Genomic DNA, 17,338 nt, shown 5'->3' on the forward strand with positions numbered 1-17,338 from the left:
GAGGACGAGATGGTTGGATAGTGTTCTCGAAGCTACCAGCATGAGTTTGACTAAACTGCGGGAGGCAGTGGAAGACAGAAGTACCTGGCGTGCTCTGGTCCAGAGGGTCACGAAGAGTCGGACACGACTAAACAACTAAACAACAACAATAACAAGTTGCACTGTGATCATCAGTAGGCTTACCCACAACAAAGGATACAAACCTTGCTATCTCCCACCCTATCATCCTCATATCATTTGGAAGTGAAGCCCAGTTAGATTAGTCCCACAAACTCTCCAGAGATTTGCAGTTAAAGAAGGCGGACAGAACTTCTTCCGTGTAGTAGGAAGAGAGGCGCCTTCCCTTCACCCTAAGTTTGTCAGCTCTCATTATTGCTCCCTTCAACAGTAATCGCAGGTGGTGGGTGCCGACAGAAATTAAGCCAGAACTGGACCTCTGTGTAACAACGGATAACTTGGTATCCTCATTGAACCCCGCGTTCCTAAAAATAAATGTTGAGCCCACCATAACCACAATAGCATTACAACAACAAACCCTGCATTCACAACAAACATCAAACACAGTAGCATGTAAATATAGCAAACAACAACTATTAATGCATTTAATAGTTAATAAAGCCATAGAGAAGTATCTGAATATTCCGGAAGCATCAGGCTTGAAAGGGTACAATTTTTATTTAGGGGAGGGGATTAAAGCGGCACCCCCCCCCAATGCCTTATGAGGACTGCGCGCGCTCAGTCACCACGGGAGGTTGATTGACAGGGGAAAAATACAGACAACAAGAAGTGGATTGTTTGCTGGCTAGTTGGGAGCAACGTGAACAGAGCATTCCTGTCAGGAGGTGGGAAAACCGCTCAGATTGATTGTAAACCGCTCGCGTTGCTTGCGACCCGCTTAGAGGTTTGATTACAATAAAGCGGTGAAATTTGTAAAACAAAACAGATACTCTGCAACATGTTGTGGCAGGTGCCACGTGTTATATAGAACGATGGTCCAGAGATGTTTAGTAAGTCCCAACAGAAGTTGAGCGCCAAGACTTGGACGTCGGAGGCAGTGCGGTGTAGGGGTTTGAGTGTCAGACTTGGAGACCAGGGTTCGGACCTCCGCTTGACCATGGAACCCACTGGGTGACCTTCGGCCAGCCACTACCTCTCAACGTATCCTACCTCTCAGGGTTATTGTGGGGGATTAAATGAAGGGGAGGGGGAGTCATGCGTGCCACCTTGGAGAAAAAGGCGGGATATATATGCGTTAGACAAATTAAATAAATAAATGTCAGGCTTATTGGAAGGCGTAAGTCCAAGCATCACAGCCTAAACCAGTCGTATAGAGCGGGATGGGAGCTTGGGTGACGCAAGGCAGGGTTCTTAGGAAGCGCGCAATCGGGCTCGGGAGCCCTAGTGCCGTGCGCAAGCGTGCCCTTTGCGCAGCCCGGTTTGTTTCAATGGGGCTTTCGCAGGAGAATCCCCCGTTGCCTTTTCGGAAAGCCCAGACAGATCTAGATCCTCCTGACCCGGTTCTGAAAGAGTCTCTGTCTCCCCCCCCCCCCCGCCCCCAGGCGTCTCGCCATCTGCGCGAGACTTTGGCGACCTCTATCCAATTTCACCGCCCGCGCCCCTTCAATGTCACCTCCTTCTCAGCCGAGGTGTCTTCTTTGCAGCGCAAAGCGAGGCGCTCTTAAACCCATTAGGCATCTCCCCGATGCAAATCCGAGGGTGGAAAGAGGGGGAAAAAGCTCGATTAAGACCCGAGGGTTGACAATTAGATTATAGTCCAATTGCCAGCGGATAATGTGCTAAAAGCTTTCGCGCTTAGTGTAACTCCTTCCTGAGAATTATTCACACTTTGCCGGCTCCCGCGGGCCAGGCGAGGGGAGGCGAGGGAGACAGGGCCGGGCCTCCGACGGAGACGGCCTGCCATCGACCGAGAGTCGAAGCTATCGAGCGCAAACGTCGTAGGAAGGGTGGACCTGCTAAGCGAAACGCGCGTATCGTGTGAACGCGGGCGTAGCACAAGATGCCCTGCTCAGGTCAACACAAACACCGGGCCTATAATGTATGGAACACGTTCTAATCATAGGGAGTAGAAGCGCAACACATATTTACTAGAGAATAAGCCTATTGGACACAGTGAGACTTACATTTGAGTAAACACGCCTAGGATTGTACCTTAAAGCATCTCTCTCTCTTTAAGCTAGAGCTGGCTCCTTGTTCTACCTATATATTCAAAGCGAGCCAGAATTCAGCAGGCACTGTGTGTCTCTTTTTCCACGGGTGTAAATGAAATAGTTTTAACATACACACCGTACAGCAGTTCATTCAAAGCACGCACACAGAATCCCGGGAACCGTAGTTTAATGGTGCTGAACTTGTAGTGGGTAAACTATAGTTCCCAGGATTCTTTGGGTGCGTGGTTGGGGGATGTGTTTTACAGGTGTGGTGTGCGCGCAGCCACAAGGGACCAGCACTATCCAATCAAAGCGAAGTACTTTTAAAGCGGCTTCTATTCAGCATATGCATCCTTGGAAACGATGGAACTTCACGCAACAGAGACAGTGGCACACTTAGGTGGGTTTGACTCCTCCGCTTGCTTTAGATGACAATGCAAATTAAAAAATATGGTAAGCGGGCAACTCTGCTACATTTTTTTTAATTTTTGCGGACGGAGGTGGGAAGCGTCCTCATTTCCTGCTCATTCTGCTGAGTGGGGCTCATTTGCTGATGGGTTTATAAAAAAAATGTAAAGGCCCATGAGCTTGAGCTCCGCAATACACGCAAAGCTGAAATCTGGGACGTATGGCCTATGGCTACATACTCTCCACTCTTTGAAAGCCACCCCGCCCAAAACAACAACAACAACATGGGAACTGCAGTTTACCCCGGTGCTACAATTCCCAGCACCCTTAACAAAAATAACAGCTCTGAGGATTCTTTGGAGGAAGCAATGTGCTTTAAATGGATAGTGTGCACACTGTGGTATACTACTTGGGTCAGGATCCTTCTTCAACCTGGTGTCCTCTAGACATTTTGAACTAGAACTCCCATCGGGCTCAGGCACAATAGAATACTCACTTTCTAATAAAGAGTTCTTTCACCTTGCTGAAGCTGAGTCCCCCTCTGCCCCTACAGAAACAGCTCAGGAATCAGTGTGGGTAATTTTCTTTGCAGACTTGCCTTTTTAAAGTAATCCCTGTTGATCCCAAGGAGAAATTCGTTCTTCTAAGTGATCTGTTTAGGTTTGGGGTGCCAGGTACCGACTGGTTAACCGGGCAAGAGCTCCCCGCCCCCAGGTTAAAGGTCACTTCCTGAAAGTGTGAGTGGAATTGAGAGGGTGGGAGAAACTGTCTGGATGTGGAATGCTATGGAAGACGAACGTTAGTTGGAGGCTTCTCCTCAACAGAACACCCCATGTCAAGGTGCTCAGAAGTAAATCCCAATGATTTCAGTGAGACTGACTCCGAGGAAAGTGAGCATAATAGGATTGCAGCCTAAACGAGACTAAGTCGCAAGTCAACATTGCTAGGATCCCAAGAGATGACCAGGGATTGTGGCTGGAGTAAAATAAAAACAGTCTGCCGACACATCAGGCATTTAAAGCACACACTTCCCCCAAGAACTGTGGCTTTTCAACAGAGTTAGTTCGAAAGGATTTAGTTTATCCCGTTGGCCTATCAGCACCACTCTTGGCTTTTCTAGAGCAAGTCTCCAAATAAAATACATCGCCAGTTTCCTTTCACAGTCGCCGTTACGCGCGCCAAATTCAAGATGCAACCGCTTCTCTCCTCGCAAAGGACTGAACTTCTAGAGACTGGGAAGGGAGGAGAGACTTGAAGGAAGGCAAATCTAGGAGACGTCGATCCACAAGGACATGGGCGTGGGAAAAGGCGCCTCGCCATCTTTCCCCTAGGCAAAAAATATCCCCACAAACAGGAGCTGTTCGGGGTAATTGGACACCACGGGAGCAGACATGGAACACCTGTTGGGGCACATGTGCGTAGCCAGGGGAGGGCCAGTTACCCCCATCAAACAAAATGCATAGATAACTGAAGTTCTGGCTCCCCCCCAATCCTAGCTACGCCCATGTTTGTGCAGGTGCCGTTTAGCATTTGTTTGGCGATCAAACAATTCCCTCCCCCTTCTACCTGGCCAAAGGTAGGTTCCCCCCACCCGCCTTGCAAATTGGTGGATTTTAAAGATCCTGTGTCCTGCCAAATCAGGCTAGCTCGAGGGGAACGGGAAGAGCGCAGGGCTGCTTTCCCCTTCCCCTTCCACCTTTCTCGCTTGCCCCCCCCCCCAGCCTTGACCCGCCCCTTTAGGTAGCGACCCGCCCACTTTGCCCCGGACTGGCGGCCAATCAGAAAAGCTGAGAACTGCCGCGGCCCCCGCACTTGTTGCAATGTGAGTCTAAAGCGCAAGAGGCGCACCGGCGACTGCCTGGCCTTCTCCCTCCTTGCGTTGCCTAATCTGTCCCATTATCGGTCCGGTTTTGGAGGATGGCGCCAGAGGAGCTTTGCCCCCATTAGCAAATCCCAGCTCTGGTCCCAAAATACCTAGCAAAGGCAGGAGCTTCCCCAGCGCGACCCTTCTAACCTCTCGAGGTCCCAGCGCTGGCAGTTTGCTTCCTCGGCAGAAGCAGTTGGTTGAGTCTGGACCAAAGCTACCCCCCTTTTTTTTGTTTCCGTCCTTACAGCTGGGTCGATTTAAACCTTGGCTCTGTGCAGGGCCCTGAGCTAGGACAAAATTGCCGCCCCCCCCCCCGCAATTCTTATTTTCGCAGTTTCCCCGCCCCATCTCGCCTTCTGTGCATGCTCTCAAGTGCGCTGTTTTGCACCCCCTCGGCTCGGCACCGGGGAGAAAACCACCCACACTACCCTAAATCCCACGCTGCTTTGTGGGTGGAGACCAGGCCAAAGAGCTTACCAGATCATTGGCCCATCTAGTTCTTTTATGTACTGAGTTGAATAGGATCCAAAATGCAGCAGTCTGATTGGTCCTAGAACAATGCAGCAGTATGATTGGTCTGCAGGAGCCACCCAATCCAGCTCCAGATGGAAGTGAATCCACAACCTGATTGGCCTACAGGAGAATTCCGGAATTAGCCAATCACGTGCAGCCTATTGTGTAAATAATGTATATAAAGCAGATACTTTGGGGAAACTTTCATTCCTCCTCACCACTATGAGCTGAATAAAGAGCATGAAATCTACTCTTGACTCTGAGTATATTTCAAGTTCCATATTCTCTGTGCTGACTAGTGGTGGATCTCCAGGGTTTTGGACACAGGACCATGGACACAAACGTCTTTGACCAGGACACAAACTTTAGCTGCATAAACTGGATGTGTACTTCTATGTACTGAAAGCAAACTCATTCTCTGATTATGGATGCTTATGCGGCCAAAACGGAACCACCCACACAGAAGAAGCTAGGGCGGCAGACTCAGGGGAACCCCAAGATTGTAAAAAAAAAAAGGGGGGGGGGTTGTGGGTGTAAAATACCCTAAGGAGGAAATCACGCCCCCCAAACAGCCCAGTGAGGACAGAACAATGCTCAGTGGCTATGCAATACTCACAGCTGGAGAATTTTAAAAAGCAGGTGGGAACTGGGGGTGGGGAGGGAGAATGGAATGGAGTGTCCCGGAAAGGGGCATGGCGTGGATGGGTGGCTGACACTCTGAATGTTAGCATTCCACAGTGCAACTTTTGTTGTTGTTGCAGAATGTCTCCACGCTGCTCAGCTGGTCTGGGTCTTCCTTTCCACTTTTCTGCACTTCACACAGCCACTGATGCCTGTAATTTTTTGTGCTGGCCTCAGCGGTGCTTTTCAGACTGCCAGTGTCTCCCAAACCACACAAGCTTTGAGATAAAGCTTCCTTATCATCACTTTAAAGCCCAAATCCAGAGCAGATACACAGCCAGACAACTCAAGACAGGCTACTTTTACAGCAACCTTGCTAAAAAAAATGTTAAGGAAATTCTCCTTTTCTTACTGATCCTTCAGTTAGAGATTTATATATATATATATATATATATATATATATATATATATATATAATTAACCACTTTTCATGGGTTCAATTACCATTAATTGTTCCATAGGAAATACATGGCTACAATGCATTAAAGCTATAATACACTCCCAAGAACTCCAGGGTCTTTTACTGACATTATATTGCTTCATTGTCTTCTTACTGCTTGGTACATTATACCTTGCAAGGTTTTCAGAGATGGCGTACACATGGATGTCCACTAAAATGTGGCAGTCCCCACTACGTGGTGAACCATTTGTGTGCAGCAGCTGATCAGCAGATTTTTCTGTACATCTCTGCAGATGTTTTGGTTGTATGCTGTGGCACACACACACACACACACACACACACACACACAATCACCCATTGCTTTTGGTAAACTGTTAAATGTAAACAGCTCATTTTGCAGCCACCATGTAGTGTGAGTTAATATCTCCATTTTCACAAGGAGGATGAAATTGTCACATGGTGTGCTGTCCCAGAATTTGCCTCTGCCATTGCAATCACCATAGATAATTGTTTCCCAGAGTGGAAGCAGTTATCATTCTCTCCCTGGAAGGAATGCAGATGGTCTTACTCTGATAATGTTCTCACCAGGCTGTCAACCAGTTACCATCCCCCCTCCCTCAGACATTTTGTGTTTACCTGAATGCTATAATACCAGATCTGTATTTCCCTTCCACATGACATGCATGAAACATGGTAGCTTGAAGCAGGAGGAATCTGGACCTTTTTGTTACAGCATCCTTGACCTGCACAGATTTACAGTAGGACAAGTGGAAGTAGCAACAAAATGTTACAGCATGGAATTTTCCTCCATGAGACTTTCTGTGATTTCCCTGCCCACCTAATTTTCCATACCACACCCAACAACAGTGAATCAGCATTCATGCTCATTGAATATGTCCAGTCGCCATTTGGCTGTTTTTGTTTCACTCCCACATGGTTTTTTTGCCTAAAGTTTTTTTTTTTGTACCTTTGCAAAACTTGGGTTTTACCTAAGCCTACTGACAACACTCTGTTGTGAACGAGGAGTGCCATTTTGCCTACAAAAGCAACTTTACTCACCTCTGAACATCAGAAACAGAGGGAGTGATATTGATCAGTTGCACACTTCCTGAATCTTAGGTTGGAAAAGGAACGTAATAAAAATCTAATGGCATAATCATATTTCTCAGATTCCTTTCCTTAAATCTGTTGGCTAGCAACTTAGAGTTTTGTCAACAAATTCATAGCCGGATTGATCTAAATATTGAAGCACGCATGAAAGTTTTGCATTATCTAAAGAGGAGATTTTAGTGCGCTTTTAAAGTAAAAGATAATAAGACCTCTTGATACCATTTTAAAAAAATGCTTTTGCTGTAGAACTTTAATTTCCTTTGAAGGGGCTGTTTCCTTTCTAATTCTACTTTGCTCACTCATAAAACATCCTCTCAAGCCTAGTGTGTCTCCCAAGTTATAGCAGTCATATGATCCTCAGCATCGTTTTAACTTAAAAATTCTCAAAGTTCTGTCCTATTTTTTTCTAGTGTCAAGCTACTTTAAAGTAGAAGTGGGTTCAACCTCCAAGAGAAGGGTGATCTAACAATTTGTTATTAGTATTGTTATGCTTGTTTTACTTTTATGTACCTTAAACTTGATGTAAAAACTTAATTATTATTATTACTTTTTTTTTTAACAACCTTCTTATAAGCACAGTGCATCATACCAGGGCAATGCACAATGCAATCCAAGTGATATGGCTAAAGAAAGGCTGGTGTCAAATATAGTATCAGAGGCCCTTTAGTTCTACATAGGATGCAACAGCATCACAAATCCTACTAGTTTAGGCAGAAAACTGAAGAAATCAAGGAGTTGGATCAGGGAGGCCTAGGTGCAAGTTCCGGCTCAGTCAAGGAATTCCCCAGGTTGTCTTGGGTGAGTCACTTCCTTTCAACTCATTGAATTGTTTTGTGGGTAATATTATTTCACATATGCTATACCATTTACCCCGTGTTCTGCAAAATGGCAAGGTATACATGCAGTCAGCAGAATTATGAGTTATGGTGGGCATGTGGAACCTTGGTCCTCCATCATCCTTAGTCATTGAAATTGTAGTTCAGCAACAACGAAAAGTTCCCTGCTCCTGTGTTGAGACGATGAGGAAACACATTTAGGAATCCTAAATGAGTTACATCAAGGCACTGAAGCAAATGGCAACTAATAATAATAATGATAATAATAATAATTTTTATTTATACCCCGCCCTCCCCAGCCAAGACCTGGCTCAGGGTGGCTAACACCAGATATAAAACAATTGACTGAAATACAACTTAAAAAACAAGATTAAAATACAACATTAAAATGCAGCCTCATTTCAGCAGAAACTCAAAAACCTTTTTTGTGGATGAAAACGTCATGTCTTCACCAACGCTAACTATCCAGACTGGTCCTACGTGGGCCAGAAAAAAGCCAGGGAAGTCCCCAAGTAGGAGTTCCATCACAGAAGGAAAAAGGAAAAAAGAAAGAGGGGGAGGGGATCAAGTTGATTCCAAGCCAAAGGCCAGGTGGAACAACTCTGTCTTACAGGCCCTGCCGAAAGAAATCAGATCCTGCAGGGCCCGGGTCTCATGAGACAGAGCGTTCCACCAGGCTGGAGCCAGTGTTGAGAAGGCCCTGGCTCTGGTTGAGGCTAATCTGACTTCCTTAGGGCCCGGGACCTCTAGGGTGTTGCCATTTATGGACCATAAGGTCCTCCGTTGGGCATACCAACCCACTCACTTGATCTTTGCCTTTTGAGTGCAGTTGTTTCAAGCAGGCCTTCAGCCAGAACAACTGAACGCTCCTTTGTAAAACACGACAGTCAAAATCAAGGATGAAGAATAGGCTTGAGAGTTAGTTACTCTTCTTGTGGTTCACGGGCACCCAGAGGGTTGGGGTAGGAAGATATAATATTTGAAAAATGACGATGAGAAATAGGCAGCTTTTCATACCACACATTATGAGATCTGGCACGGGTTGATACTTGTCTGTCAACGTAGGAAAAGAAGATCTTGGAGGAGATCTGGTGAAAGCTGGGGATGGAGGTGGTCCTTTTTCATAGTGAGGAGTCACATTCCCCCTACTCTCTATCACTGGCCAAACGTTTATGATGAACTGCACCAGAAGCCCCTATAGGCACCCATGAAATATTTCTGTCTTAGGCAAGGATTTAATTAAGTTCTTCAGCTGGTGTTACCTGTTCTCAACCGCCTTTCAGCCTTGTGTTGGAGAGAGAGCGGCTTTTGCCATATAAGATCTGACAGGCATGTGCTCCTTGAGGAAGTGGAGGGGAAGCCCTCCGTTCATATGACTAATTAGACAGGCTTCATGCTGGGTTGCTCTTTTTTGATGCTGATCCCTGTGCTAATTGTCAGTTATGTTCCTAAGGAAAGCAAGGTTGAGTTCAAATCTTGTAGCGCCTTGTTCCCTATTAGCTTTCTTGACCTTAAACTGATGTGAATTGACAAGGAACAGACTGAGAGACAGAGAAGGAGAGGGAGACAGAGAAGTTCAATCCACTTAGCTAGTGCATATTTGGGAGTTCCTTCGCGGAAAGAAAAACAGCAATAGAATTAAAACACTTTTTTTTAATGTATATCTTTATTGTTTTAAAATAGAGACATTTATGCAAGGAAAGCAAAGAAACCAACCAACAAACATACAATCGAATAGATAAACAATAAATTAACAAACAAGCAATAACAATATATGAGACAACACAATTATTACAACTGACATCATTTATACTCCCAGTGGTGTGAACAATTATAGAACTTATAAAAAAGAAATTAAAAATGACTTCCAATCAGTCTCACTGTACTTTATCTGTTGATTGACTTGTACCACACAGTTACATATTTCATATATAGTTTCTGTTAACTTCCCTACAAACTACCGTATATTTATACTGTGCAAAGTTCAGTCTAATTCTGCCAAGAGGTTTCCTTTTATACTGTAGTTTTTAAAGTATTCTTAATTTTTTCCCCAAGAATTAAAACACTTTTGTGCCATCTGCGGTTGTCTCTATGATATAAAATAGCCAAACTATCGATTCCAGAATGAACTGGAAGAGGAATTCTACAGAAATGGGATTTGATGCCCTGTTATGTATAAACAGCAGTGATTCCCACCCCAAATTATCTTTGAACCCAACTTGTATTGCCACTAATGCAACTTGCTTTCAGAACGAAGTTCTCCTTCCTCCACATTGTTTATGGGATTTTGAAATTCCTGCATTGAAGGAGATTGGACTAGATAGCCCTTGGTGTCCCTTCCAAATCTACCACTATGATTCTATGACTTCTGGAGGGCCACAGGCTTCCCATCCTTATTCCAGCTAGTGCATCTACCCATTTTTGGGAAGTGACGTTTCCTCAGCATTCCCACTGCAACATGGAGTTATTGGGAGGAAATGTGATGTCTCTTGTTGTTGTTGTTTAGTCGTTGTCGTGTCCGACTCTTCGTGTCCGACACTTCGTGACCCCATGGACCAGAGCACGCCAGGCACTCCTTTGAGAACACTGTCCAACCATCTCATCCTCTGTTGTCCCCTTCTCCTTGTGCCCTTTCCCAACATCAGAGTCTTTTCCAGGGAATCTTCTCTTCTCATGTGGTATTGGAGCCTTGGCTTCAGGATCTGTCCTTCCAGTGAGCACTCAGGGCTGATTTCCTTCAGAATGGATAGGTTTGATCTTCTTGCAGTCCATGGGACTCTCAAGAGTCTCCTCCAGCACCATAATTCAAAAGCATCAATTCTTCGGCAATCAGCCTTCTTTATGGTCCAGCTTTCACTTCCATACATCACTACTGGGAAAACCATAGCTTTAACTATATGGATGTGATAAATGTGATGTCTCTACCATCCAGCAATTGTACCCATTACATTGAGAAGGAGCTCAGGCTGGATCTATGGAGACAACCGTCTTCCAGGTATCATGTGGGCACAGGGATGTTTACGGTGAGAAAGCAAACCTGGTGCAGATTTCAGATGGTGCAACTCCAGCAGGTAGGTAGATGTCTCACCTTGGGATCACTACACTTGAACCACCATGTGATGCTAAATTGTCACCAAGACATGAGAGGCAACGTTTTGAAGGCTTGTGTGTGGCAAGGTTGACCCATGGCTCCTGTTATCCATTGACTAGCATCTGTTGCATGCTGTGTGAGTCAACCAGCCCTTTCTTCAGCACTGCTGAGGAGACATCAGAAATCAGCCATGTCTTCTTCTCCACCATGTCATCACTTCTCCACCAAGGACATAACTGCCTTCATTTCCATGGAATACATTTGCCATCTCTTTGAGGCGGAAATACATTTGTGGTTGAGAATGGGCAAAGGTTGCTGTCTTTCAGCTAATCTTTAGTCCTCGTCCTGTCCTAATTTCATGGATCAATAGCAGGCCTGCATCCTGAAAATCGAATAAGGGTCTCATTGGAATGCACATACATAAAAGATTTCACCAGCAGCTGTAAAACGAGTTTTAACATAATCCAAGAAAAAAAAGAAAAAAAGGGGGGGGGGGGAGTTGCAAAAGATGTAGACAAGGGCAAGGTATATTTTTCTGTGATCAAAACATTTCAAAACAGTTCCCATTAAATTAGTAAGCTTCATGTAGGACAGGGTTAGCCAATGTTGTGCCCAGACAGCATTGCCCATGGCTGACGTCCAAAACATTTTAATAGCATTTTAATAGCTGTAGTCCAAAATATGTGCACAGCAGCCTGTTGGCTATCACTGATGTAAGGGCTAGCATCCCTACAATGGATGGTATGGGAACATAAGACTGATGCTTTCAAGCATGGAGGGAGCAAAAGGAGGGAGCATGTTATCATCTGCCTGAAATTTCCAGTGGAAGAAGGTATGAGCAAAATCGATGGATGATTTAGCGCAGAACTGAAATACATTTGCCTCAAGTGATATTCCTCAGAATTATCTTCTAAAAACTTTGCTGGCAAATATTCACCGGATGTGTGACTATTTCAGGAGCATTTCATAGCTCAGCATCGACATTTGACATATAAATATATTTGATACTTCATTGGAACAGCTGTTATTAATTGACAGTTGGTATATAGGATAACTGTCTTATTGTATATTTTAAATAGGGACATTTTTAACGTTTTGATGGTTTTATCACATAATTTTAATTATGTATGGATTTCATAATTGATTTTATGCTTGCAAACCACTTAGCAGCCATCCTGGCATGTATGCAGCAAATAAATAATAAAGCAATGTCCTGCCCAAAGAGAGAATTAAAATTGTTCCAAAAATGGCTTCCAATAGACAAATGAAGTTAATTATTATTGGTCTGTGCATAATGATTGGAAAGCATTAGCGGAACACTACTTTCACATTAGACATACCGTATTTTTCCGTGTATAAGACTAGGTTTTTTCCCTAATAAATTATGTCAAAAATTAAAAAGGTAAAGGTAAAGGTACCCCTGCCCGTACGGGCCAGTCGTGTCCGACTCTAGGGTTGTGCGCCCATCTCACTTAAGAGGCCGGGAGCCAGTGCTGTCCGCAGACACTTCCGGGTCACGTGGCCAGCGTGACGAAGCTGCTCCTGCGAACCGGCACCAGAGCAGCACACGGAAACGCCGTTTACCTTCCCGCTATAAAGCGGTACCTATTTATCTACTTGCACTTAAGGGTGCTTTCGAACTGCTAGGTGGGCAGGAGCTGGGACCGAACGATGGGAGCTCACCCCGCCGCGGGGATTTGAACCGCCGACCATGCGATCGGCAAGTCCTAGGCGCTGAGGTTTTACCCACAGCGCCACCCACATCCCATGTCAAAAATTAGGGGTGTCTTATACACAGATAGTGCTAAGGCCATGTTCTTAAATCTGAGTCCCCCAAAATAGGGGACGTCTTATACATGGGGGCGTCTTATAGACAGGAAAATATGGTACTTCTCCCCCCCTTCATGCCTATAACAGGTATACAGAGGCATGGATTTCTGTGCCCTGTAGACTAGACAGATATCTGAAAGAAGGTAAAGGTAAAGGTACCCCTGCCCATATGGGCCAGTCTTGCCAGACTCTAGGGTTGTGCGCTCATCTCACTCTATAGGCCGGGAGCCAGCACTGTCTGCAGACACTTCTGGGTCACGTGGCCAGCGTGACAAGCTGCATCTGGCGAGCCAGCGCAGCACACGGAATGCCGTTTACCTTCCCGCCGGAGCGGTACCTATTTATCTACTTGCACCCGGAGGTGCTTTCGAACTGCTAAGTTGGCAGGCGCTGGGACCGAACGATGTAAGCGCACCCCGCCGCGGGGATTCGAACCGCCGACCATGCGATTGGCAAGTCCTAGGCGCTGAGGTTTTACCCACAGCGAAGGTAAGTTGAATCAAGAACGAAGTGAAAGGGATTGGATCTACAGACCAGGGAAAATGCTTGAAGGTGTCAGCTGAAGTGAAGCAAGTGAAAGGGAACCAGAGCTACTGAAGAAACATACCCTTGGATGAGAGGATGTCAGTCACTAGCCACAATTCACCACACCCTTAATCCAGCTTGTTTCAATTGATTTAAAAGCACGCCATGTATTCTTGTTGGCTTAGGACCACACATCTCTCAGACATACTATCCTGTTAGATCCCTTTGGCAGGCAGTGAGAATGAAGGCTGACAATCTAATCACAGAACACTGTGATGGCATGGCTGCATTCGAGGTGCTTTTAGGGCTTAGGCTGCTGATCTGAAACAGTGGACAGCTCCCAGGAGGTGGCTGGCTTAATGCACTCGCCACTTTCTCCCATCTGAGCAAGGCCAAGAAGGCCCTTACCAGTTCTTACAGACTGGAGGACAGCTGCTATTGATACTAAACCAGTGGTGTCTCTATAAGCCTGAGGGTACAGCTGCCTTGGTGGGTATACTTGTTGATAGCTCTGCTTCTTGGTGGACAAAGGAAGCACCCCCCTTCTCTGTAGCATTGAAAAGTGATGCATCTGGGTCAAAGAACACAAACAAGCAACCCTGGACCACAAGGCATGTGACCCTGAAAGTCTTATTTTTGATATATCATGTAAACTTGGCATGGCTGCTGAGAGTCAGCATGTTTTAGTAGCTTAGTAGGATGTGAAGACTCTGGTTCAAATCCTCATTCAGCCATGATATTGTGGGAACGTTTATATAATTTAGCAGAGTTTAAACGATCCCCTGTTTGAGCTTATGCAGTGACAAGCAGGTTGCTAACTCGTTTGAGTCCTATCAATAATTATACCTTCCTGGTTGATAATCCCTTTCTGTCCCTCTTAAAGAAAACACACATGAATCTGAATCATATTAACATAAACTACCATACTATCTTCCTTCATGGATCACTGCCTTGCCGTGGTGAAGGGGCTTGAATAACTCAGAGAAGCTATGAACTATGCCGAGCAGGGCACCCAAGATGAACAGGTCATAGTGGAGAGTTTTGACCAAACGTGATCCACCTGGAGTAGGAACCGGCAAGCCACTCCAGTATCCCTGCCAAGAAAACTCCATGGACAAAGACAACAGGCATATAAAAGTTAGGACACTGGAAGATGAGCCCCTCAGGTCGGAAGGCGTCCAACATGCTACTGAGGAAGAGCGGAGGACAAGTACAAGTAGATTCAGAGCTGATGAAGTGGCTGGGCCAAAGCCGAAAGGACGCTCAGTTGCGGATATGCCTGGAAGCGAAAGTCCAATGCTATAAAGAAAAAAGACCCTGTTGCTGGGAAAGATGGAGGGCGCAAGGAGAAGGGGACGACAGAGGATGAGATGGTTGGATAGTGTTCTCGAAGCTACCAGCATGAGTTTGACCAAACTGAGGGAGGCAGTGGAAGACAAGAGTGCCTGGCGTGCTCTGGTCCATGGGATCACGAAGAGTCGGACAAGACTAAACGACTAAACAACAACAACAACTATACTATCATTCAGGTTTACAGAGTTACTGCAGGCTTAGGTTGCATAACAGATAGACTATATACTAGATAGTAGTGAGTCATGAGAAGACTGCATCCGAGCAGTTACCAGTTCACACTCCTTGCAGCAACCGACCAACTGACCAACTGACAAAACTGCCTGCCACATAGAGGCAGTTAGTCCTCTTGGAATGTTGGACTTGACTGACAGCTTTATATCCCACAGATATTTGGACCTGTCATTCTCTCTCTGCCCAGCCTACTCCACAGGGTTGAATTGGTGGGGAGAACGTGGAATGGAGGGAGAGCTGTGTATGTGTGTGGTAAATAATAACAACTTGCTATTCTGTTATTGCAGCAAGCCCATTAATGCACTTTGACGGACCTGTGTGAACAGAATGTCACAAAATATCATTTCAGTAGCCATTTGTTTTGGTGAACCACCTTACATATTCTCTCAGTTTCCCCTCACAAGAACCCTAAGATGTAGTTCAGACAAATCTCTGGTGCGGCTGCACTTGGAATGCTGTGTACAGTTCTGGTTGCCTCATCTCAGAGAGGATATTGCAGAGATCGGAAAGGTTCAGAAAAGGGGACGTCACATGACCCAGTGGTTGGGCAACTCTCTATTGAAGAAAGGTTACAACAAAAGGCTTTTAGTGTAGAAAAATGGTAAGGTGGGGGAGACTGGTCAGAGATGTACTTAATTATTGGAAAAAGTCATACCCTCCAACATTTCTCCAGTGAAACAAGGGATGTCCTATTCCATCATCATAAATATAATGGTTGCCTCAGCCACTCTGGGCAGCTTCCAACACACATAAAAATATAATAAAACATTAAGCATTAAAAAAACTTCCCTATACAGGGCTGCCTTCAGATGTCTTCTAAATATTTTATAGTTACTTATCTCCTTGGCTCAGGGTTGCATAACTCCATACCCTCCAACATTTCCCCAACATTTTCCTAAGGAAAAGTGGGACATTCCAGGATCAAATCAGAAACCAGGATGGCTTCTGTAAATCTGGGACTGTCCCTGGAAAATAGGGACACTTGGAGGGTCTGGAAAGTGGTTAGGCCTGCCTCATAATACTACAATTCAGGGACATTCAATGAAGCTCAATGTTGGAAGAGTCAGGTGAGACAAAAGAAAGCACTTCTTCACATTGCTCATAGTTAAACAACAGAATTCGCTTCCATGGGATGCAGTGATGTCCATCAACTTGGATGGCTTTAAAGGAGACCTCGACCAAAGGCCATTGATGGCTGCTACCCACTGTGCTTATGTTCTGCTTCCACCGTAATAAACAGTCTACCTCTGTTTACCATTTGCTGGGAAACACAAGTGTGGCAAGCGTTGTGCTGCTACGCTTTTCCAAGGTGGTAGTTCCATTGTGGTAGAATGGGCCCTTGGCCTGATCCTGGGCTTTTCTTATGTTCTTAAGTTTAACTTGCGTCCCACAACACATCTAGTCCATGAACCAGATATAGTGACCTACCAGGTGGTTTGAAAACCCCTTGTTTCAGCAGTCCTGGGCAGTCAGCAAAAACGAGAGGGCTCAGGAGCCCGTGGTAGGCCATTTGTACATGGGTGGTGGGCTATATTTGGCTTTCTGGGTCACTAGATGAGAAAACGTGGTAGATTTCATCATTATTATGCACCAATCCTTCTCCCCCACCATCCAGTTCCACACTTGGCAACTGATACGATTTAGATTTTATCCAGACAAGTAACATTACAAATTACTTGTTTTAAACTGAACAAAATACTAAGGTATATTTTAAACAATTTAATCAGTTCTTGAGGAAAGGAAGAAAGGAAGGATAGATCTCACCAGACTGACTCCCTGTTGTTTTCTGATACTTTGGAGAGCCATAAAATGGAACTCCTTTTTCACAGGCCTCATCTGGAGTTGAAAAGCAAAAGTGCTCCAGTGAGGATGAAAGCTCTGAGGAATTTTTGTTTTCCAACTCTGCCTGTCTCCTCACTCTCTCCCGCCTCCCTCCCCACCAGCCTGTCTTGGCCACCATTGCAGCAATTTTTGAGAACTTATCAGTAATAAACAGACTCCTGATAGGAAGCTAAAGGCTAGCAGGAAGTAAAAATCCTCTCTCTTAATTGCAGCCCCAAATACATCTGAAGTAAAATTAATCAACAAAGACATTACTCTTCATTAGCTGGGACTCCTTTCTCCGAGTCTTTGTTTTTTCATTTATATCTTCTTCCATCCCAGGCTTTTATCGCCAGTACACTTTGATAAAAGTCCTGTTTAGCTGTGTGACATTGCAAAAAGGGTTTCTACACACAAGAACATTCTCACCCTCTTCAAAGTATTCAATTTTTGTCTCACTTCTCCTGAAGAATTCCTGCCCCGGGGGTATTTTTACTCTACTTG

At 45.2% G+C, this 17,338-nt stretch overlaps 1 long non-coding RNA gene across 1 annotated transcript; it reads right to left on the reverse strand.

Annotated features, from left to right (window-relative positions):
* Window positions 1-9,852: 9,852 nt before the first annotated feature.
* Window positions 9,853-15,253, reverse strand: LOC308460046. Its single transcript, XR_013978411.1, has 2 exons — window positions 15,052-15,253; window positions 9,853-11,456 (listed from the first exon to the last, which is right to left on the reverse strand). It is a non-coding gene; the product is annotated as an uncharacterized lncRNA (long non-coding RNA).
* Between the last annotated feature and the right edge of the window lie 2,085 nt (window positions 15,254-17,338).

This window comes from Podarcis pityusensis, assembly GCF_964106645.2.
Source record: "Podarcis pityusensis genome assembly, chromosome: 12".
Classification (NCBI taxonomy): Eukaryota; Metazoa; Chordata; class Lepidosauria; order Squamata; family Lacertidae; genus Podarcis; species Podarcis pityusensis.